Consider the following 24,955-nt stretch of genomic DNA (forward strand, 5'->3'; position numbering starts at 1 on the left):
ATTGACCTGCACGCGCTATTAATGGATGTTACTTTCTGATCTGATGGTTTGATGAACGCGTACAAGTGGTAAAGTATCTAAAAAAACTTGTTTTTCGAGGATAGAGAGGTTCAAATGGGTAAATTCTTTATAAATATCTTATAAAGGATAAAAGGTTAGATGGCAACTTTGCTTTTTATTAGTGCTCAAAGCCTCAAAGGACCTAAGAAACGCATAACTAAATAGTATGTTCTACTGTTGACTTGCTGTTACTAATTTGACTTCTCGAGACATCCTTATAATGTGTTCCTAATTTGCATCACAGTAGTTGGCCCTTCATATTTGATCAAGCCTGACTTTTTACTCGTTGACCACCAAAAAGTCAACCACGTCTTAAAAATCAAAAGTTAACTAAAAATTCAACTTTGACTACCAATTATGCAACAGCTGCATAAGGCAGGAACTGGTAGTGTGCCATATATTAGGTTCTAGTTAACTACACGTCAGCTTTTAAAGGCAGCATGGTACTGCAAATTGGGATTTGAACCGGCAGTTATTTTAGGTAAAGTTTATAAATTAAAACAAAAAACATGACGGTCGACTGAACAGTAGGGGCGTTGGTGTAATTTGTAAAACTTATGGACGATCCACAAGGACCATCCTCTTTCAGTTATACTCCGTGTTACTATTAGATTTCTTAATTTTGGCTCGAAATCTCCACTTTGTAATCTAATTCAATCAAGGTTGACATGGCAAGTAACAACATGATTGTGCATTTCCAATTTTACGTAAACAGAAGTTAATTGGACCTGTATTTATCTTTCTATTAATCTAATGAATATGTTGCTTTCTTGATCAGGGGCCCTTAGGACCAAAATATGATGGAGAAAAGATATATGTAATAAATACATATAGCCAAGCCTGACTTGAGAGTCTTTGGACGTCTAATCCGGAGCAAATAATAAACATGTTCCATGATCTTTAGTCTCATATGCTTCACAGTCCACACAAATTTTCGACAAAATACAAGGACCCAAGTGAAAGTATAAAGAAAATTAATACGATGCTTTCTTAATCCGGTCCTTAGTTTGTGTTTTAAATTCATGACACCTAATTTTGGGACCAAAACAGGATGGAAAACGATGTGATAAATATAAATTGCCAAGACGTGATCTAGAGTTTTTGGACGTCTAATCAAGACAAATAATTAGCTTATCCCATTATCCTTAATCTTGTATGTTCCTCAGTCCACGCATCTTCGTGGTCATGGAAGGTGAATGAAAACCAACTTGTTAGAAAAGTATGTTTGTTAAAAAGAGATCAGTTGTTTAAGAAAACAAATACATAATAAAATCAAGTTTGAGCATAGTAATGAATGACGATAAACAATGAACGTGATTATATAGTTTTTTTTTAGGAATATTGGATTTTAATAAGGGAATTTATAAAAATGAACATGCTTGACCCAAAATTTTCAAATATAAACATGCCTAAGGCTTAGCCGCCCCTTTATGGGACCCTGATAAGGCAGCTAAGGCTTAGCCACCACTTTATGGTACCCGGATAAGGCGGCTAAGGCTTAGCCGCCACTTTACGGGCATTGAATTTTGTGAAAACTAAACGAGACCCACTTTCAACCAATACAAATTCGACACGTGTCAAACGCGGATAATATTAGCCTACATCTCTAGTTTTTTAGGCGTCATCCTTGACTCTTAGCCGGTTCGTTTATTTTTGTTAAAAATAAAGTGGTTCTTTTTGTTGGATTTTATTAGAAAAAAAAGTGGTTCGGTTCATTTTTGGTAAAAAAAAAGTAGTCTGGTCGTTTATTTTTGTTTAAAAAATGGTTCGGTTCGTTTATGTTGTTAACAAACTGATTTACCTTAAATTGAGTCTTTGACTGAGTCAGTCCACATATGCGCCAACGCCAATTTCCTCATCCTCTTCCCACTTTTGTCTTTCGGCCTTTTCGTTAGTTGTTTGACCGTCAACGGGTTTTTTTATTAAGACTTCGTTTACGACGAACTTGCGGTTCGGATACTTGAGTTTCGGGTACTTGTGTAGACATATACGACATTGGTGGTCGAAAGTATATATCGGTGGTAAACGGTTGCATGGGTGGAGGCATTGCGGGTCAATGTTGTTGGCAAAGATAGGGTTATTAGGGTCATTGTTATGTGAGAGCAACCTAGCCCACCACATTTGAGCCGGATCCCACAGGTTCGGGTTTGGGTTCGGGTTTGAGCTCGAGCTTGTGTTTGTGTTTGGGTTTGGGTTCGGGTTTGAGCTCGAGCTTGTGTTTGGGTTTGGGTTTGAACTCGGATTCATGGTTGTGGAAATTTGAGAGTTGTAGAGTAAAATTATGGTGTAGAGAGGGTTGTTTGAGTAAAAAGTAGAAAATGGTTTGAATTTATATAGCAAATGGTTACATTACTTTTTTTTTATTATGTTGAAACGGTAATAATATCGTTGGAATGGAGGAGGAGCCCACAAATTTTAAACAACCGTGCCGGCCGTTGTAAAGTTGACCCCCCGGCGCGCGCCCCTTGCCAGTATGCACGGCCTTCAGCGCCCCATGGGATCCCCCTTGAGCGCCCATAGCGTATGATCTTAGGAACAAAAATATTATGGAGAAAATATGTTATAAATGCATACAATCAAGACTATTTTTTGATAGCGTTTAGAATTACCTCTAATACTGAGTAAGTCTTCCTGACACGGGATGCCAACTGTCCATATTGATTTTGACGTTTTTGGCCTGACTCACCCAATAACACCATTGACGAGAAAACCCACCACTGTAGGAAAAACTCATTTGAGTCGGGTTTATGTTGGACGCCTAATCTGGGACAAATAATGAACATATTCCATGATCTTTAGTCTCATAGTCCACAAATATTCGTAAAAATACATGGACTCAGGCAAAAGTAGAAAGAAAATTAATATGTTGCTTTCTTATTTGGTCCTTAGTTGTGTTTTAAATTCATGTCACACGATTTTAGGACCAGAACAAGTTGAAGTCGGAGAAACGATGTAATAAATACAAATTGCCAAGACTTGATCTAGATCGTCTTTGTACGTCTAATCGAGGCAAATAAGTACCTTAACACTTAACACTTCTATGTCTTCTCATATCAATGATAATTGGTGAGAAAGTTAAACAAAATCTGTTTTCAACAAAACTTATATACGAGTGTTGGAAAAAAATTAGATTACCTAAACAAAACAATCAAATTACCTTAGCAAAGTCATTGACCTTTTGTTCTAATGGTATAGGGGTGATGGTTAAGGCTTGAGATTCTTGAAGTCTCAAGTTCGAAACAAATTCGGATACAACCACGTTTAAACAAAAATTAGTAAATGCAATCACTATGAATGGTTAACATCCAATCTCAGGAAGACTCACTCGGGTATTGAGATACAGTAAAACCTCTAAAAATTAATAATGTTGGGACCGGGATATTTTATTAATTTAGCGAGATATTATTGTATCCATAAATTATTAATTTAAAGAGTTGGCTCATATTCGTGAGCAACTCTCAAATTAATGAAGTTGCAGCACCTTTGGAACCACTCACTTGGAAAAAAGCATTGCAAGTGACAACAACTCTTCACAACTCTTTGTTGCAATATGAGAATACAGTGCGTCAACTCTTACGTGCAACGAGAAGATTTAAAGATGAGCTTAATATAGATATGAAGTTAAAAAAAACAAGTGATTATAGATTAATTTTTATTAGACAATCCTTGAATTTCGAAATATTTTAGTAATTGTTAATTTATAATTTCGCTGAGATTAATATATTTATATTGGGATTTCAAAAAATTTATTGTTTTATTATTTTATCGATTGGGCCCAATTTTTGTTGGTCTCAAGTTGGAACTTGACAAATTATTAATTTTATCGAGTATTAAATTATAGAGGTTCTACTATCAGGGGAGGTTAACGTACAAATGAAATTAACGTGCTAAACGTGAGAATCAAGTAGAGTAATTATATAAACAAGTAGAATAATTATGTAATTACATCATAAAGTAATTACATAATTACTTTACTTGTATGTATAATTGCTCTACTTGATTCTCACGTTTAGCACGCTAATTTCTTGTACTTGATCTTCACCCCTACTATAATTCTAAATGCTTTTAGAAAAAAAGTACATGCACGATGACAAAACTTTATGGTGCCCGCAAGCCCACATGTGCCCCGTTTTCTTGTGACGTCATGCATGGATACCGAGTGGTCTATAGAAGGATATTATTTAATACCGTAAATATTGTATTTTAAATAAGATCGACATCCATCTAGTTTTTAGAAAATGTACGTGTTACATAAAATAATCAAATTAATAATATGTCCGGCCAATTCAGGTCAGATTTCGTTCATACCAAACAAACCCTCCTAAGTTAACTTCATTCCTAAATTATTCAACACTTATAACCTTCGTAAATTGATGAAATTTGACTTTCGACATTAAATTTTACGTCAGATTGACCCACGTCTCTAATTTGGACTCACTATTCACGTCTAGTTTGAGTTGGACTGTTTCAAACTTGAGTTTATATAAAGCTTATTATGGGCATGCATGTTGATATATCCAGATTAAGAAAAATCATACACAATCGTAAAACATTATGAGAAATAATATTTGTCATAAGTTTTTGCATCTTGTTTTCTCAGTTTTCTTTTTATGGTTAAAGATTACAATTTCTAGTACTCCCCTTGGCCACCGACTGCTATGCATCGATATGGAGAGACATGCTCTTCTTCAATTCAGGGAAACCGTTCAACAAGATCCCTTTCTCATTCTCTCTACATGGACAAGTGAGCAAGAAGCAACCTATGATTGTTGTAATTGGAAGGGGGTCACCTGCAACAATCAAACAGGTCATGTTACAAGCCTTATCTTGCCCGATGCATAGCTTCAAGGCAAGATCAGTCCTTCATTGCTTAGCTTAAGCTACTTGAATCATCTTGACCTTTCCTATAATGAATTTTATGGAACCATTCCCATGTCCATCAGTTCCTTAACCAAGTTAAGGTATCTTGACCTTTCCTTTAATTCTTTTAATGGGACCATTCCCATGTCCATCAGTTCCTTAACCAGCTTACAAGTTCTTCACCTTTCCAGTAATTCTTTTCATGGAACCATCCCTCCAGATTTTGGGAACATCACCAACTTACAAGTTCTTTCACTTGGAGGATGTACAATTGAAAACCTTGATTGGTTGTCTCGTCTGTCACATTTGGAGGTACTTGATATGTCAGCTACTTCTCTTGCTAAAGCCAGTAACTGGATAAATGTGATTCAAAGCCTGCAGAAGCTGTCTGATTTAACTTTAATGAGATGTGATCTCTCACAGGTCACACATCCATATTCTTCATATGTCAATTATACTTCTCCTTCTTCATCTATTACTCACCTTGATCTCTCAAACAACAATCTCAACTCATCCATGTATCACTGGTTGTTCCAATTAACTAGTAATAGACTTGTACATCTTGATCTCTCTGGCAACAACTTAGATGGGATTCCCAGATATCTTGGAAACCTTTGTGGTTTGACATCTGTATATTTTAGTAACAACTCTGCAGCTTTCAAACTTTCTGGTTTTCTTTACAACTTGTCTGGATGCACATCTGATTCATTACAAAGTTTGGGTGCTTCTGATAGCCAATTTACAGGGTCATTGTCTGATGATATCCAAAATTTTACATCCCTGGAGTCATTAGGCCTTTCTAACAATCTGTTAAATGGAACTGTAAGTGAAAAAGTGTGGGAACTACCCATGCTTCAATATCTATTCGTTTCTTCCAATTCTTTAAAAGGAGTCATCACCGACAACTTTGGAAAGTCGAAGCTTTTGAGTTTAGATTTTTCAGACAACTCAATCGAAGGATTTCCTTCAGAACCTCAAATGCCAAACCATTCTTATATATAGAGTATTTCTTTGAGGTCTTGCAAGCTAGGACCTGGCTTCCTCAAATGGATTCAAACACTAAAAAATCTTACATCTCTTGACATTGCCAACGCGGGTATTTCAGACGCAATTCCTGTGAAGTTTTGGAACATGTGGCCTTCTCAATTGCATTATTTGGATCTCTCCTCCAACAACATTAGCGGGAAACTAACAGATTTGTTATCGAATTTCGATTCTGAATATTCAAACATAAATTTGAGTTCTAACAACTTTTATGGTTCTATAGAACATGTTTCTTCCAGTTTGTTTCAGTTATACCTTTCCAGAAACAAGTTCTATGGAGACATTTCTTTTTTGTGTAAAATTGTTGACGGGTTTTTAGCGTTCCTTGATCTCACACAGAACTTATTCACAGGTAGAATTCCAGACTGTTTATGGCATTTCAAAGAACTAAGAGTTCTTAATCTAGGACAAAACAATCTGTCCGGAAAGCTTCCATATTCAGTTGATTATTTGATCAAACTCGAGGTTTTGGATTTATATAACAACTTATATGGAGAACTGCCACTATCTTTAAAGAATTGCACCAGGCTAACATTTTTGGAGTTGAAAGGCAACAAGTTCTCTGGTCACGTACCTGATTGGATAGGGGAAAATTTACCAGGGTTGTATGTTCTTAGCCTGACATCAAATAACTTCTTCGGAACCATCCCTTTACAATTGTGCAACTTGGTAGATCTACAAATTCTGGACTTGTCAATGAACAGCCTCTCTGGAACCATCCCCTCATGCTTCAATAATCTCACTGCCATGGTTCAACGTGCATTCTTAGATATCCGAAATGTGCATATTTTCCCTTGAACAGTGGCTACATGAATGCCTTTGTTGACTATGAGACGATCAATTGGCAAGGAAGTGTACGTGAATTCAGTAGCACTCTAGGAATGGTGAAGCGCATTGATTTATCGAGCAACAGATTAACAGGAAATATCCCGTATGAACTTACCAGTCTCCATGGGTTAATTGCACTGAACTTGTCAATGAACGCTCTCTACGGAGAGATTCCACCGAATATCGGTTTGATGAAAAGTCTTCTACAACTGGATCTATCTAGAAACAATCTTTCAGGACAGATACCAACAAGCATGTCTCAAATGACTTCTTTAAATTATTTGGATGTCTCATGTAATAATTTGTCAGGAAGAATTCCATTTAGTACTCAACTCCAATCCTTTGATTCTTCAAGGTACACCGGAAATGAAGGATTGTGTGGACCTCCCCTAACCAAATATTGCCCTGGAGACAAAGAGTTAGAGATGCCTCATGACCGTGGTCAAAGTAAGGGTGGTGGTGAAGGAGTCGATGAACTTGAGAGATGGTTTTATATAGGTGGTGCTACCGGCTTTGCAACTGGATTCTGGATAGTATGTGGGGCTTTACTTGTTAATCTCCGTGGGAGGAATGTTTTTTTTTCACTTTTTTGATAGCATGAAAGACTGGGTTTATGTAAAGACGGTGGTGTTTGTTTTAAAATGGCAACGGCGTGCACATGCATAGTTAGTGGTCTGCATTTTTTGAGTTTCCTACTTTTTATGTTGTTTTATTTTGTGTATTTGTGTTCCTATATCATATGTGTAAAAGTCATGCTTCACTTGTATTTGGCATGGGGTTTAAATCCCCTAATATTAATAAATCTCTCCTTGTGGTGTGAAGTAAGGCATCTTGAACATAGATTCATCAGGTAATTTATATAACAAAAATAAGCATGCAACTGTCAACTGCTATAACTTGTGTTAACTTGTGTTCATTGCAAAGAGAGTACGCTTTAACTCTCATCACTACGTGAATATTGACCTTCAGCCACACGAAAAAAGTGTGGCCGTAGGCCTTTAGCCACACACATTTGGTTAAGGTCATATATGGCCAAAGGTCGCCAAACTGTGGGTATGATATGGCCACACACAATTTTTAGTGGCCTTATGTGATAATAAGTGTGGCTAAATGGTACAGGCATTAGTTGCTGGCCATCAAGAAGCTTCTCTAATAAGTGTGGCTAAACGGTAGAAAATGGCCACATGACTATTTACTATGAGTGACCATTGCACGTATAGAGCCACATGAATTAATGTTTCAGCCACATGAATTTTATAATAATGTGGCCAATAGGGTTGTGTTAAGCGTGCATTGTGACCTATACCGTGTGGATATAGCAAAGCAATGGCCACTTAAATTTAATTATAGTGTGGCTAATTATATTATATAGACACTGGATATTACATTAAAAGTGGCTAAATATGTTTACTTGCCACTCAAACACTCCTTTGTAGATTATAGTGTGGCTATTGTCTTACCGTTTGTCACACATAATGCTTTTCTTAATTTAAAGTGTGGCTATTTTCAAACTTTTCGTCACACATAGTGAGGTACTGTGTGACTAATCATATCATATAGACACTGGAGGTTATTGTCAATGTGGCTAAAAATGTGAACTTGCTAGTCAAAAACTATTTTGTAGTTTGTGGTGTGGTCATTGTCTTACCGTTTGTCACACATAATGCTATTCGTAAATTAAGTGTGGCCATTGTCAAACTTTTCATCACACATAGTGAGGTACTGTGTGGCTAATCATATCTTATAGACACTGGAGGTTATTGTCAATGTGGCAAAAAAATGTGAACTTGCCAGTCAAACACTCTTTTGTAGTTTGTGGTGTGGCTATTGTCTTACCGTTTGTCATACATAATGTTTTTCCTAATTTAAAGTGTGGCTAATGTCAAACTTTTCATCACACATAGTGATGTACTGTATGGCCAATCATATCATATAGACACTGGAGGTTATTGTTAATGTGGCTAAAAATGTAACTAAACACATTAGCATAAATTCAAAACATGTTTTTCATAAGTTTAACAAACTCAACAACATAAATTCAAAACAGGTTTACATTACTAAACCTTCACTAATAAGTTATAGATTCAAAATATTTGAAACTACTACTAATTACTACCGACCTCAAACTTTCTCATAAGCTCATCATATTGTTTTTGCCTCCTTTCTTCATTTTTCGTACGTTCTTTTTTCATTTGTTCCATTCGTTGCTCATTCTTCCAACTTGTTTCTGGATTTCCTTTCATTTTCTAGTTCTTTTTCCATTTCGCCTGTAACTTTTTGAACCTAAAATTGTTAAAAATATTAGCATCATAACTAATAAAGGGTTAATGTAAGGCGAAACCTCAAAGCCAAGTAGGGGTGTTCACGGTCCGGTTTTCGCTGTTTTTCGTTAAACTATAAACCAAACCGTTGGTAACGGTTTTTAATTTATGTAAACCAAAACCAAACCATATAACTTTTAAGCCGTTACTAACGGTTTGGTTCCGGTTTGGTTTCATGGACCTGAACCCGAACCAACCCGTTTATATATTACACCCACAAAATCAGTATGCAATTTTCATTTAAATTTTTAGTTATAAACCGAACCAACCCGTTAATGAGTATACCACATGTATATTAAATTATAGTGTTAGTAGTTTTTATGTTACCACATGTATATGAAATATGAAACGGTATATTTCATTTGCTCGCCCCTGGTTGATATGTTATACCTAATTATATAGCAAAACGAAAAATGGTAAAGATATCTTACAAATGCGTGTTCTGAATTTTCCGTACAAAAATCAAATCCAACAAGGCTATTAATGTTGAGCTCGCCCACCCAATACTTTTTCTTACTTTCTTTGCTGAGGTGGGTATCTAAGAATACTTCAATCCACTTAACTTTTCGACCATGTTCTTTTTCCTAATAAGAAGTAATGTAATAAACGTTAAAGCACAAACAATTATAATTTTGACCTAATTTTTTAAGATTAAATTTACAAATAAAACTAGCTTACCAAGCGGATACGATGCTCATCAAACCCTATTGAACCGCCTGGCTGAGATATACTGCCATCATTACCCTCTTTTGTGCGGTTGTCTCTCCTGCTCGTGGACTTCTTTAGCCATTTTTCTTTGTTCCAACCCTATAAAGAGAGAAAAATATATGATACATATATAGGGTAAAAAGTATAAAAATAAAAACTTGAATCGACGCATAGCACAACGACCTTCACGCACAATCACATTAGACAACTGTACTAAAAAGTCCTAACATGTATTCACACATCGTATTAGGGGTGTTCATAGAATCGAATAATGAATTTTCAAGTTAATCGAATCGAATAATTCGAATAATTTATTTTTTTGCTGGTATTCGTATTCGATTCGTATTCGTTTAAAAGTTGGATTATTCGATTCGTATTTGTATTCGCATTACATCCCATATTTGAAATTCGATTCTATTCGTATTTGAAACTCGAATTCAAATCGAATTCGAATAAATTGGAATTGATTCAAGTTAGCATATGTTAAAAACTTCAAAAATCATAATCATCAATGTAAAACACATAAATATAAGTTTAAGGTAGCTACAATACCACATGAAAATAAGTTCAAAATTAAGTATTAACAAAATTAAAAAATATCAGTATGAGTTATTAGGATGTATTATTATGTTTTGACATTTATTATTTAAGGATTTGACCCAAATTAATAAATTAAATATATATTAATATATTATATAATTTGAATTCGAATTTCGAATCGAATCGAATAAAAAATCATGAATTCGTATTCGATTCGTATTCGATTACTATACTCGAATACGGATCGAATCGAATTCGAATATTTTGAAATCGAATTCGAATATTCATATTCGAATTCGAATCGGATCGAATTTCGAATGTTTCGAATTCGAATCAAATTTTGAACACCCCTACATCGTATCATGGCAAATCAACCAAACATTCATCATACAACTTAACTTATGATCACTTTGTTCACGAGACAGATTATAACATGTACAAACTTATTTTATTCACTATGAAAAGATGAAGTATAAATTCTACAAAATTTACCACAGTAGAATATTTGAATTAGGTTTCTCAAACAATTTTTATTATATTTTTCTCATGCATACAAAACTCACAATAATTCAAGCATTAAAGATATGTACCAACAATTCAGCAGATTGCACAACAAACACTTGTTTAATGGTTCTATCAAATCATTAATCCAAATTTTGCAAGACCAATTGAGTTGTCTTCAAAGCTCATTATACTAATTTTCATAACTGGAACCAACCCGTTTGGTTTTGTCATTAGGGAGTTATGGTGTCGGAAAGACAAACCATAATATAACTCACCAAATCAGCTTTGACCAGTGTTTTTGTAAAATTATAAAAACTATTCAAAACTCGTCCAAAAATTACAAACTTTACCTTTCTGGAAACTAGACTCATAGTAATATATCCTAGAATCAACAGTCGTTCAATAATCATCGTTTAACATCAAGTTACATACCAATAAATAAACAAAAACGAATCTGTCAGCAATGAAAGAAGATGTACTAAGCTTCAATTACAAGTGAAATACATACCTTTTTAGTGATGAAAGAAGATGTACTAATCTTCAATTACAAGAAATAACACTTAAATTTGAAAACCCCCAAACTTGGTTCTTAGGGTTCTTCACACTCAACACGAATCCGGCAAAAATCGAGATAGAATTTATGAAAACCGACACCATACATGAATTCCTCTCGCAAAAATAATAAGATTAGAGCTCGGAATCAAATGATTTGGCTAAAAATTGAGTGAGTTAGAGAATTAAATATGAAAGATGGTGGGTGTAGAGAGATGAAGAAGAAGAAGAATAAGAAGTAATGAAGAGAAAGAAAAAAAAGTAGGTTAATATGAAATTAGATTTAAGAATGAGAGGGTAATTCAAAATTTTTTGAAGAAAAGAGGGGTGAATTTAATTTGAAATTTTGAGAGAAGTAAAATTAATAGGAAATAAATAGAATTAAATATTTTTATTTTTAATTAAAATAAAGAGTTGTTAGTGTGTGTGTGTGTATAACAACTAATTAAACCTTAAATAATATAACAAATTGTATTTTAAATATAAAAACATATAAAATAAATACAAGTGATATTTATAGTTACTCTAAAAGAGTTGAATAAGAGTGTAGTAATCAGTGTTAACGCCCAATAATAAACCATACGCTTATTAGTGGGTCATACTAGTTCTTGATCGGTGTTAGTGTCTCATTATAGCATCTATCATGTCACAGTTGCTCTAAAAAAGTTGTATATGAGTGTCATTAGTCATGGTTAGGTGTTAACGCCCCAAACACACCATACTTTCGTCAATAGGCCTTATTTGGTTATCATTAGTCATAGACTCATAGTTAGATGTTAGTGTCCCTTGGTTACGTCATACTTGCTTTAAGAAGTTTGTATATGACTATCATTAGTCATACTTAGATGTTAACGCCCAAAACATGTTATACATTCATCAATGGGCCTTGAATAGTACTAGTGGCCATTGTAGCATCTATTATGTCCTCGTTGCTACAAGAGGGTTGTATATGAGTGTAGTGAGCCACAGGCATAGTTGGTCGTCATACTTTGCATTAATGGGCCGTCTTGGGCCTTGATTGTTGTTAGTGACCCATTGTAGTCTCTATCATATCATAGTTACTCTAAAAGGGTTGAATATGAGTTTAGTGAGTCATAGTTTGGTTAACGCCCAACAAAATGTCTTACTTTCATCAATGGGCCTTATTGGACCTTAACTGGTGTTTGTGGCCCATTATAGCATTTATCACATCATAGTTGCTCTAAGAAGGTTGTATAGGAAATGTCATTAGTCATAGTTAGATGTTAATGACCGATAACATGTGATACTTTCATCATAGGTCTTATTGGGCCTTGTTGGTGTTAGTGGCCCATTATAGCCTTTTTTTCATGTCATAGTCGCTCTAATGGGTCATATTAGGGCTTGAAATCTCTTAGTGGTCTATTGTGGCACGTGATATGTAACATTAGATATTTAAGGGTTATATCGTGTTATAGGGAGTCATATTATACCATAATAGACAAAAAACAACTCATACATATCCTAATGGATCATATTGGGCCTTGAAATCTCTAACGGCCCATTATGCATATAATTTTAAATTGTGTCTTAAGAGGTACAACTCGCATAACCCGTCAATATATATTAAACATAGGGGTGGCAAATGGGTTGGGTTGGGTCGAAACAGGTTATGGGTCGGAACGGTTACGGGTCGGAACGGGTCAGGGTCATAAGGTTCGGGTCATAACGGGTCCGGGTCAAAATGGGTCAAGGTCGGAACGGGTAAAAACGGATTTCGGGTCAAATTTTTTTTTAACAAGGACAACGGAGGAAATGTTTAGGGTTTTTACTTTTTCCGTTTTTTATTTATAATTTGACTTATGATTTTTTATTATTATTTTTGAATATTTTTTTAAATTGTGTCTTAAGAGGTATAACTCGCCTAACCCGTCAATATACATTAAACATAGGGGTGGAAAATAGGTTGGGTTGGGTCGTAATGGGTTGGGTTGGGTCGAAATGGGTTATGGGTCGGAACGGGTTAGGGTCGAAACAGGTCAGGGTCGGAACGGCTCAATTAAAAAAAATCGTTGGTGATAATAAGTAATGTCAACAGTACCAAAAGTCCTAACATGTATCCACACATCACGTATAATATCCGAACATCACGTATAATATACGTAGAAACTTGTCTTTTAATCAAAGATAGTACATATTTTAAAACTTATTCATAATTCATTATCAATATTAGAAACTTGCACTTTGATGTGTATTGGTGTCCAAATCCGAGCACTTGATCTTCGGCTTTTCGCTTCCATTTGTGGGCTTCGCCTAAAGCAATCCAATACCAAATATTAGTTATTGCCAATATTTAAATATTATATATAAATAAGATATTAAACCCGGAGTAACATTAGTCAAAATATTAAGCCAAACCAGGTCCAACGTAGTCTATGCCGGCTACCGTTATGCAACACCAAAGATTCAATTTATTATGTATCTTAACTCACCCGATTGATCATAAGCTTCGCGTACCTGTTTCTAATCAGCATGATTAGAACCCATCAACATAATTACAACCCATTTAAATTAATCTTAATGCTATTTCACGTCTCAACTAAAATTCAACTTTAGAAACGGTTAAAACTTTTCAACATATTATTTACAACCCGTCTAAACAACTTAACGAATCATTTCTCTAATTAAATCATGCTACTAATTTAATATTCACCAACGAGTCAAATCTTCATCTAGTTACTATATTATTATTATAATCGACAAGCTGGTCCGAAACCCAAATCAAACCGTACTACACAATGCTAGTACTATTTATATTCTAGACATGAGTAATTCCCACTTAGACATTTGGTAGGGTAAACTTCAAACTGTAACAAGTTAAAACAACCAGTACGCACTAAGTATAGTCAAAAGAATCAACTTTCAATTAATGGGTCAAGGCGGCCCGTATCCTTTTGATATTCATAATAAATCAAAACATACTAATAAGACTTGTAACGTCTTAAAATAGATGTAAGATAACTTACCTTTGTTCGTAGGAGCTTGATTACACTTCGTCCATTTGACTCGTTGGCTTCCAAGCTTCAACATACCTATCTTGTTAAATAAACTTACCTTTGTTCGTAAGAGCTTGATTACACTTCGTCCATTTGACTCGTTGGCTTCCAAGCTTCAACATACCTAGCTTGTTAAAGTCAACTTTCAACAAGTTAGAATACATAATGTGGACACTCGGCATTAGTATTCTTTATATTTTCATACCACTCTCATTCATACCGAATAATTAACAAGCCAAGAATCATCAATGTGTTCATCAAGTTATCAGTTAAACATTTTCAAGTCATTTATCCACTTCCCCCGTTTTAACGGTTAACTCAGTACATATACGACTAGGCTCTACTTAGCAACTTCATACATTATGGTATTAATTTACATTAAAGCAGTTATGTCATAATCTCTTCTAAACAAGTGCGCATACCATTTATTATTATGAAAAAAACTATTTTCAGTACTGCACCTTTTGTGCAACACCTATTCACCTCAACTTTTGACCAGTTAAAAGTCAGAACTAACTTAATATGCTCAAAAGTAAAATGTAGTAAACTCACAGAGGTTTCCAAGAATATAAAGTTCACCTTTATCGAAGCTACGGTTTATTATATGTGATTTTTAGCAAAACAGGTCAGCAACCTATTTTCTGTCAAAATAGTATGTTGAATCTGCTGTATTGCTCTAGAAACTAACTGTTTTGAACAATATTTCATCCGAAACAGCTTATCATGTTCACATATAAAACGTAGTAGACTCAAGGAGATTTTCAATAATATAAAATACATCTTTCTCGGATTTTTATACTATTTTATATGATTATTCAAAAAACAGGACAGCAACATAATTTAACTTCAAACAGCATGCTGTCATCATTTTAATCTACTATTTTGATCCGTTTTAAGTCTGAATTACCTTATCGTGTTCAAAGATGAAACCTAGTACATCAAAAGAGGTTTTCAAGCATGTATAATACACATTCATCCGATTTTTCTATGATTTTATACGAATTTTATTGACAGCAGTAATATGAATTTCACATCTTAACAACTCTTTTAATTCCTTGTTGGTTGAGACATTTTCACAAACACCTTGTGTGCATTCATTTGAAATCATTAATTTAAATCTCTACGCACGATCTGAAATGCATATTTGCTCACACATTTTAACAATGACCTCTTATGTTTGATGCATTACAACAATCAACTTATGTGTACAGATTATAATCATATAACCACATCCATAAAAGATCTCTAATTTATCAACTGTGTTCATCAAATATGGTATACTCTTAAACACAATTTGACATTACTATGATAGAATCAACAATTATAACTAGTAATAGATCACATAATCAATATTATCACTATCAGTTCATCAATAATCACATAAAACACATACTAGATCATCATGCATGAAGTGTAGATAACAAAGCCCCAACTTTAGGGTTAGAAACACTTACCCAGTAATCGATCTACTAGAAGATGATTATGTATTTTCTAATGCTCTTTGATAATCGATTTGAGAAGTGAAATCATCTGTTCTCCTTCTTGCTCGTTCTTTTCTTCTTCTGTCCACACACACATCCAGAACATCCAAAAATATACATCACCCACCCTTTTGTTTTATTTCCTCTTTGACCCCTCTTTGGTTTAAAAATCCATATTTATAAAAATCTTGAAATTTGGGATGTTACATAATTGTTGTTTAACATTGAGTTGCAGACCAATTAATAAACGAGAACGAATCTGTCAACCAACTGATCTCAACAAAACTCAAACCCTAACATTTTTTGACATCTCTAGGGTGTGACATCTGCCCTGATCCGACCCGACCCAGGTACCCGTTTCTCTGACCCGATCTCTTTCTTTTATGATTTAATATTTATTTATACTTATATTTTACTTTTAATAATAATAATATACTTTTCCTTCCCGCCTCTTTCTCTCTCTTTCTTTCCGCCGTCCCGTCCCTCTCCTTCTCTCCGCCTTCTTTTCCCTCTTGTCGCCGTCCCGCCCTTAAGCCTTGTTTCCCTCTTTTTTTCTTCTAACTCTTTTGTTCCTTCCCGCCTAAGGTTGTCTGCGCAGACCCCTTGCAAGGAAGCCTGCGTGAAGACCACCTGTTTCAGCGATACGCGAGATGAACTCTTCTCGCAGCGCGCTAAGAATTGTAATTCTTCTCGCAGCGCGCGAAGGACGGAAGTTCTTCCCGCGACGCGCTAAGGATTTGTAGTTCTTCTCGCAGCGCGCTAAGAATCGTAGTTCATCCCTCGACGCGCGAAGAATTATAGTTCTTCCCGCGGCGCGCTAGGAATTTAAGTTCCTCCCGCGGCGCGCTAAGAAATGTGATTCTTCCCGCGGCGCGCTTAGTAATGTAGTTCTTTCCGCGACGCGTTAAGGTTAGTTCTGTCTGCCTTCGCGCTCGCGCTCTCTCGACCTTCTGTGTCTGCCTTAGCGCCTTAGCCTTCTCACGTCAAACCCTTTGTGTTTTCTTCTGTTTGAGCTAGCCGTTGCTTTTGAGTTGTCTTATCTTTTGAGCTGTTGACCTAATCTGCTTTATGTCTGAAAAGTTACTTTCGGCGCAGCATGCGCACCAACCCCATTGGTTGACAGATAAAGTGACTGACATAATCTTTTGAGGATCTGCTTTTGCCATGCTTGACCTGTACTTTTTCTGTCCTCTCCCATGCCTTTTTCTGAATCCTGTCAGCCTTTTCTCTTTTTCCCTGCTACCATATCTTTTGATATCTTTACTTTTCAGAACTTTTTACTGTTGATATCTTTTCTTTTACTTTTGGAGATCTTTTCTAGGGTTTGTGTCCCCTAGGGTTTGCCTATATATAGTACTATTTTCTTAACACTTCACACACTACACTTATTCTCTTCCTCCCTTTTTGCTCTCTGCCGTTGTTCTTCAGCCGCCTCCCTCCTCTCTTGCCTCCGTCTTCCTCCCTGTTCTGCCCCGTTTTCCGGTAATATATTATATAACTTACTTATTAATTATGCTAACTTATAATCAAGACTTAAAACCAATCATTAAAACAACAATCTTATTTATAGGTTAACTTGTGCTTGTTTAAAGTTGGTTCTTGCTTTATCTTACACCGCATCGTTTATCAAGTGAGTAATCTCGTACCTAATCCCTTTTTGCTTTTAATGTTTTGGGATGTTCATGTGTTCATACAAACTTAGAGTCTTAAACTGTTTATGAACTTTAGTCGCGCAGTATCCCATGTGTTGAGGACGTAGACTTGGCTGTTTATTTGTATGTGTGGATCATTAACCGTCTTGTCGGTCTATTCCGCAGTTTTCATGGTACCATTAGATGAACACGGGAGAACTATCGTTTATGATTTTCTCTTTTGTTACACTTGCACAGTTAGTCTTGTTTGTGAGCTCAATTGTGAGCACTGGCAGTCTTGTCTCTTAGAGTTGGTCCCGATCAGATTACACCCTTGTTGAAAACCAGACATACACATGTTGCGCGCAGATTTATTGTTATCCATGTATTGTATTAAACTTGATTTCTCACCAACACGCAAGTGTTTGACGTTTATTTTAACACATGTTCAGGGTTGCAGTAGCTGTTTTGGAGCTTGTGGACACATAGGAAGTTTTCTTTATTTTTGACCTAGATTAAAATGTATCAAGACAAGTTATTGCTGTTCGAATATTATGATTTATAATATATTGATTTATGTTGGTTTATTTATATCTTATGTATACGTTGCGCATGCGTGAATGAATGTATTTATTAAATATTGACACCCAATAGTGTCACGAGTAATGAAACAATATGTGGCGCCCCGATGTATAATCCGCCTTTGGTCGGGGTGTTACAGATTGGTATCAGAGCTCGTTGACTTTAGGATAGGTGGTTAGACGTAACGGCCTAGAATACCTAAGAGTCCCTCTCGCGCATGAGAGAAATCTCATGTTTGCGCGCTTATTGTTAATTACTCGTTATTTATGAATATGCTCGCGCTTGCGCAGTATATGATTTTATGTTTTATTTCGCGATATTTCGATTTTTGTTGAATTTCGATTTTTATTGATTTTTCTTACATATTCGTTTGTTGGGATTGAAAATCCGAAAAGTCATGGTGATACATGAATAGTTGATTTTCAATTTCCATTTACGATTATGTTCTGAGGTTGGAGACTTGAAAAGTCATGGTGATACATGAATTGTCAACCTCCAATACTCATTTTCTTGTATGTTTTATATTGAAGATTGAAAAGTCATGGTGATACATGAATCGTCAATCTCCAATACTCGTTTGCTCGTATATTTTAAATTGGGAATTCGGAAAGTCATGGTGATACATGAATTGTCGATTCTTGATTCGAATTTGTTACCTTTATTAAGTCTGCAATTAGGGTCATTTATTTTTCTTTAACTTTTGATAGCATCTAACTCCGTGAAACCAAGCTTTATAAGATTAAAACTTTGCGCTAAAAACCAAGATATTAACTAAAATTAAAAACTTTTATAGAATGCCTCCGCTATCTCGCCGATTTCAGAGAAGAGAAGCCTCGCGCATGCGTAGACAGCAACGTTCCCAGGAAATGGCCGCCGCGATAGCCCAAGCCTTGAGCCAAAACAATACCAACACCTCTGGTTACAACATTAAATCCTTCAATGCGGGTAACCCTCCAAAGTTCACAGGTCTTGAAGGAGCCACCGTGATGCTCCAGTGGCTTGAGAAAATAGAAAACGCTTTCCTCCACACCCAATGCCCCTCAGACAGACGAACCCTGTATGCTTCCAGTGTCCTGGAATCCAGAGCGCTTACATGGTGGAATGGAGTAGCTCATGCGCGTGGCGCAGAGGCTGCTTCTAGCATGACATGGGAGGAATTCAAGGAAATTCTTACGCGAGAATTCTGCCCTCCCAATGAAGTTAAGCGCCTGGAGGAAGAATTCTGGAACTTGAAGCAATACAGTGGTGAAGCGCGCGAGTACGCGACGCGCTTCCACGAGCTAAGCTTACTGGTCCCTCACCTTGTTACCCCTTCACGCCGAGCCATAGAGAAATTCCTTGGGGGTCTCCCCATGGAAATTCAGGATTCTGTATGGGCCAGAAACCCAGTTACCCTCTCTGACGCCATCGAGTTGGCCGCTGTGCTCAGCGACAACCATGTCAGAGCAGGAACCCTGTTCCTGCGAGGAACTGAGAAGACCAAACCCACCAAAACTGTCCATGAACCCGCAGAAACCAAACCTGAACCCTCAAACCATAACCAGAAACGTAGGCGCAGACAAGCTTACGCGCTTACCAACCCGCCCATAGTCCAGCAACCCATCTATCAACCCCCAGTTTACGCGCCTAACCCTCTGTCAGCTTACCCAACACCTCCTGTAGTCCACAGCTATGCCTTAACCAATCCAGCACTCCCTGCCCCGCCAACTAAGAAACCTTACACAGGAAACCATCCCTTTTGCCCAACCTGTAGACTCCACCACCCACCTCAAGTCCCATGTCGACTTTGTACCCGATGTGGCCGCGCTGGTCACCTTGCAGAAAACTGTAGAGTCCCTCTCGCCAATCCAATTGCGCCAACACCACCAGTCTACCCGCAAAACCCACAACCAACCTACCAAAACCCACGACCCAGGTCGTGCTATAACTGCGGTGATCCCAGTCATTTCCGGAACGCGTGCCCGAGACTACAAGTGCAAATCACACAGGCGAATCCGGTGAACCAGATTTCAAACCAAGTGACGCGTGGACGAGCTTTTAACATAACCGCGCACCAAGCGCAAGCGAATAATGACGTAGTTAATGGTACATTTTTACTTAACGGATTTTATGCCTCTGTACTTTTTGATACTGGCGCCGATCGAAGTTTTATCTCTCGCGCCTTCGAGCAGAAGCTTGCGCGACCGCGCAGCGATTTAAAAGAGAATTTTTCAGTTGAATTGGCTAACGGTGAAACTGTTTTAATTAACTCTGTGATTAAAGATTGTACGCTTAACCTTAACGAAAACGATTTTCTGATTGACCTCATCCCTATGCCTCTTGGGAGCTTTGATGTTATTATTGGTATGGACTGGCTCTCGCATAATCGCGCCGAAGTTATTTGCGCCAAGAAGATGATTCGCATACCTCGAGAAAATGGTGATCTTCGCATTTACGGCGAAAAACCCTCCCGCGGTCTTAAACTTATGTCTTGCGCCGAAGCCCGAAGACTCATGCGGAAGAAGTGTTTTGCATTTCTAGCCCATGTGGTTAAACCTGCTGAAGAGAAGAAGCTTCGCGTTATCCCTGTTGTGCGTGATTTCCCTGAAGTTTTTCCTGATGATCTTCCTGGTATCCCTCCCGCTCGTGAAGTCGAGTTTCGTATTGATCTTGTCCCTGGTGCTTCCCCCGTAGCTAAATCTCCTTACCGTCTTGCACCCGCTGAGATGCAAGAATTGGCCAGCCAACTTCAAGAGTTGACTGCTAAAGGATTCATTCGCCCTAGCTCTTCGCCCTGGGGTGCTCCGGTGTTGTTCGTTAAAAAGAAAGATGGATCGTTTCGCATGTGTATAGATTACCGCGAGTTGAACAAACTCACCATTAAAAACCGGTATCCCTTACCACGTATTGACGACCTCTTTGATCAACTCCAAGGTGCCTCCTGTTTCTCGAAGATCGATCTCCGTTCTGGTTATCACCAGTTGCGCATCCGCGATGAAGATGTTCCGAAGACTGCTTTTCGAACTCGTTATGGCCATTTTGAATTCTTGGTCATGTCCTTCGGTTTAACCAACGCACCCGCCGTTTTCATGGATCTAATGAATCGGGTGTGTAGGCCTTTCTTGGACCGTTTTGTGATCGTGTTTATCGATGATGTTCTGGTGTATTCTAAGACCAAGGCCGAGCATGAGCAACATCTCCGATTGGTGTTGCAAAAGCTTCGAACCGAGCAACTCTATGCTAAGCTTTCCAAGGGTGAATTCTGGTCTGATGAAGTACAGTTTCTTGGTCATGTTGTAAACAAGATGGGTATTCATGTCGACCCATCCAAAATTGAAGCAATCAAGAACTGGATTACGCCATCTACTCCTACCGAGATCCGTTCCTTTCTGGGCTTAGCTGGTTACTACCGGCGATTCATTTCGAACTTCTCGAAGATCGCTTTGCCTTTAACAGCTCTAACGCACAAAGGTAAACCGTATATTTGGGGCTCGAAGCAAGAAGAAGCCTTTCTAACGCTCAAGCGTTTGTTGTGTGAAGCTCCTGTTCTTGCGCTACCTGAGGGTAATGATGATTTTGTCGTGTATTGCGATGCATCCAACAAAGGTCTCGGTTGTGTTCTTATGCAACGAGGCAAGGTTATCGCTTACGCATCAAGGCAACTTAAGGTTCATGAAAAGAATTATACAACTCACGATCTCGAACTTGGTGCAGTTGTTTTTGCCTTGAAGATCTGGAGACACTACCTTTATGGTACTAAGTGTATCCTTTACACTGACCATAAAAGCCTTCAGCATATCTTTGATCAAAAGGAACTCAACATGAGGCAACGCCGATGGAACGAACTCATCAGCGATTACGATTGTGAGATCCGGTATCATCCTGGTAAGGCTAATGTGGTAGCCGATGCGCTCAGCCGAAAACCCTGCCAACTTAACTGTATCTTGCCGCGCACCCAGCTTCACTTCGCGCCGATTCAAAGCAACCTTGAATCGCGTATTCGTGACGCGCAGCGCGCATCCATCAGTAATGGTAACCTTCGCGCCGAGTTAGCGTGTGGCGCGGAAGCGCATTTTGTCCCTAATCTGAGTGGAATTCTCTGCTATCTCAATCGCATCTGGATTCCCTTTGATGAGAATCTTCGCGCTGATATCCTGAGTGAAGCGCATAAATCTCGGTATTCTATTCATCCTGGCGCTGATAAGATGTACAAGGATTTGCGCATTACTTATTGGTGGCCCGGTATGAAAAAGGATATTGCTGTGTTCGTAGCTAGATGTCTGACTTGTTCTAAAGTGAAAGCTGAACACCAACGCCCATCTGGTTTGCTCGAACAACCAGAAATTCCTACGTGGAAATGGGAATGTGTAGCGATGGACTTTATTACCAAGTTACCTTTGACAACAAGCAAACATGATAGCATTTGGGTAATAGTGGATCGTTTGACTAAGTCTGCTCACTTTCTGCCCATTCGTGAAAACTACCGTGTTGAGCATCTCGCGCAGCTTTATGTCAAGGAAATTATCTGCCGCCATGGTACTCCTTTGAGCATCATATCCGATCGCTATGGCCGTTTTATATCTCGCTTTTGGAAATCTCTCCAATCTGCACTAGGAACTCGCTTGGACATGAGTACGGCATATCATCCTCAGACTGACGGTCAGTCTGAGCGAACTATTCAAACTCTTGAGGATATGCTCCGATCTTGTGTTCTTGATTTTGGAGGTAATTGGGATTCACACCTACCTTTGATCGAGTTCTCTTATAATAACAGCTATCATTCCTGTATCGGTATGGCCCCATTTGAAGCACTTTACGGTCGTAAGTGCCGCTCCCCGATTTGTTGGAACGAAGTGGGTGAAACTCAAATCACAGGACCCGAACTTGTTCAAGAGACAACCGATAAAATCGCCAAGATCCGTGATCATCTGCTGACTGCTAGAAGCCGACAGAAGAGTTACGCAGATCGCAGGCGAAAGCCTCTCGAATTTCAAGTTGGTGATCTTGTTCTCCTCAAAGTGTCGCCTTGGAAAGGTGTTGTCCGCTTTGGGAAGAAAGGTAAGCTTGCTCCTCGTTATATTGGTCCATTCAAGATTCTCGCGCGTGTGGGAAAAGTTGCCTACAGACTTGACCTGCCGCCCGCGCTCAGTAATGTGCATCCAACGTTCCATGTATCCAATCTCAAGAAGTGTTTAGCTGACGAGAACCTTCACATTCCACTTGATGAAGTTCAAGTTGATGAAACTATGCATTTCGTTGAGAAGCCTGTTGAGATTATGGATCGCGAGGTTAAGCAAACCAAGCGCAGTCGTATCCCTATTGTTAAAGTTCGTTGGGAGTCCAAGCGCGGAGCCGAGTTTACATGGGAAAGGGAAGATCAAATGAAGATCAAGTACCCGCACCTGTTCTCTGCGCAACCTACTTCGAGATAAATTTCGGGACGAAATTTCTTAAAGTAGGGGAGACTGTGACATCTGCCCTGATCCGACCCGACCCAGGTACCCGTTTCTCTGACCCGATCTCTTTCTTTTATGATTTAATATTTATTTATACTTATATTTTACTTTTAATAATAATAATATACTTTTCCTTCCCGCCTCTTTCTCTCTCTTTCTTTCCGCCGTCCCGTCCCTCTCCTTCTCTCCGCCTTCTTTTCCCTCTTGTCGCCGTCCCGCCCTTAAGCCTTGTTTCCCTCTTTTTTTCTTCTAACTCTTTTGTTCCTTCCCGCCTAAGGTTGTCTGCGCAGACCCCTTGCAAGGAAGCCTGCGTGAAGACCACCTGTTTCAGCGATACGCGAGATGAACTCTTCTCGCAGCGCGCTAAGAATTGTAATTCTTCTCGCAGCGCGCGAAGGACGGAAGTTCTTCCCGCGACGCGCTAAGGATTTGTAGTTCTTCTCGCAGCGCGCTAAGAATCGTAGTTCATCCCTCGACGCGCGAAGAATTATAGTTCTTCCCGCGGCGCGCTAGGAATTTTAGTTCCTCCCGCGGCGCGCTAAGAAATGTGATTCTTCCCGCGGCGCGCTTAGTAATGTAGTTCTTTCCGCGACGCGTTAAGGTTAGTTCTGTCTGCCTTCGCGCTCGCGCTCTCTCGACCTTCTGTGTCTGCCTTAGCGCCTTAGCCTTCTCGCGTCAAACCCTTTGAGTTTTCTTCTGTTTGAGCTAGCCGTTGCTTTTGAGTTGTCTTATCTTTTGAGCTGTTGACCTAATCTGCTTTATGTCTGAAAAGTTACTTTCGGCGCAGCATGCGCACCAACCCCATTGGTTGACAGATAAAGTGACTGACATAATCTTTTGAGGATCTGCTTTTGCCATGCTTGACCTGTACTTTTTCTGTCCTCTCCCATGCCTTTTTCTGAATCCTGTCAGCCTTTTCTCTTTTTCCCTGCTACCATATCTTTTGATATCTTTACTTTTCAGAACTTTTTACTGTTGATATCTTTTCTTTTACTTTTGGAGATCTTTTCTAGGGTTTGTGTCCCCTAGGGTTTGCCTATATATAGTACTATTTTCTTAACACTTCACACACTACACTTATTCTCTTCCTCCCTTTTTGCTCTCTGCCGTTGTTCTTCAGCCGCCTCCCTCCTCTCTTGCCTCCGTCTTCCTCCCTGTTCTGCCCCGTTTTCCGGTAATATATTATATAACTTACTTATTAATTATGCTAACTTATAATCAAGACTTAAAACCAATCATTAAAACAACAATCTTATTTATAGGTTAACTTGTGCTTGTTTAAAGTTGGTTCTTGCTTTATCTTACACCGCATCGTTTATCAAGTGAGTAATCTCGTACCTAATCCCTTTTTGCTTTTAATGTTTTGGGATGTTCATGTGTTCATACAAACTTAGA

At 38.1% G+C, this 24,955-nt stretch overlaps 1 protein-coding gene and 1 pseudogene across 1 annotated transcript in view; one reads left to right on the top strand and one right to left on the bottom strand.

Annotated features, from left to right (window-relative positions):
* Window positions 1–24,955, bottom strand: part of LOC143534238 (CMP-sialic acid transporter 3-like) — a 70,454-nt gene that overhangs the window by 1,126 nt on the left and 44,373 nt on the right. The gene's annotated exons all lie outside the window — the stretch shown is intronic.
* On the top strand, window positions 4,401–7,588 carry LOC143534237 (receptor-like protein EIX2; annotated as a pseudogene).

This window comes from Bidens hawaiensis, unplaced genomic scaffold, assembly GCF_021521415.1.
Source record: "Bidens hawaiensis isolate Kalapana, Puna unplaced genomic scaffold, B.hawaiensis_p1.1 tig00010124_1, whole genome shotgun sequence".
In the NCBI taxonomy this organism is placed as follows: domain Eukaryota; kingdom Viridiplantae; phylum Streptophyta; class Magnoliopsida; order Asterales; family Asteraceae; genus Bidens; species Bidens hawaiensis.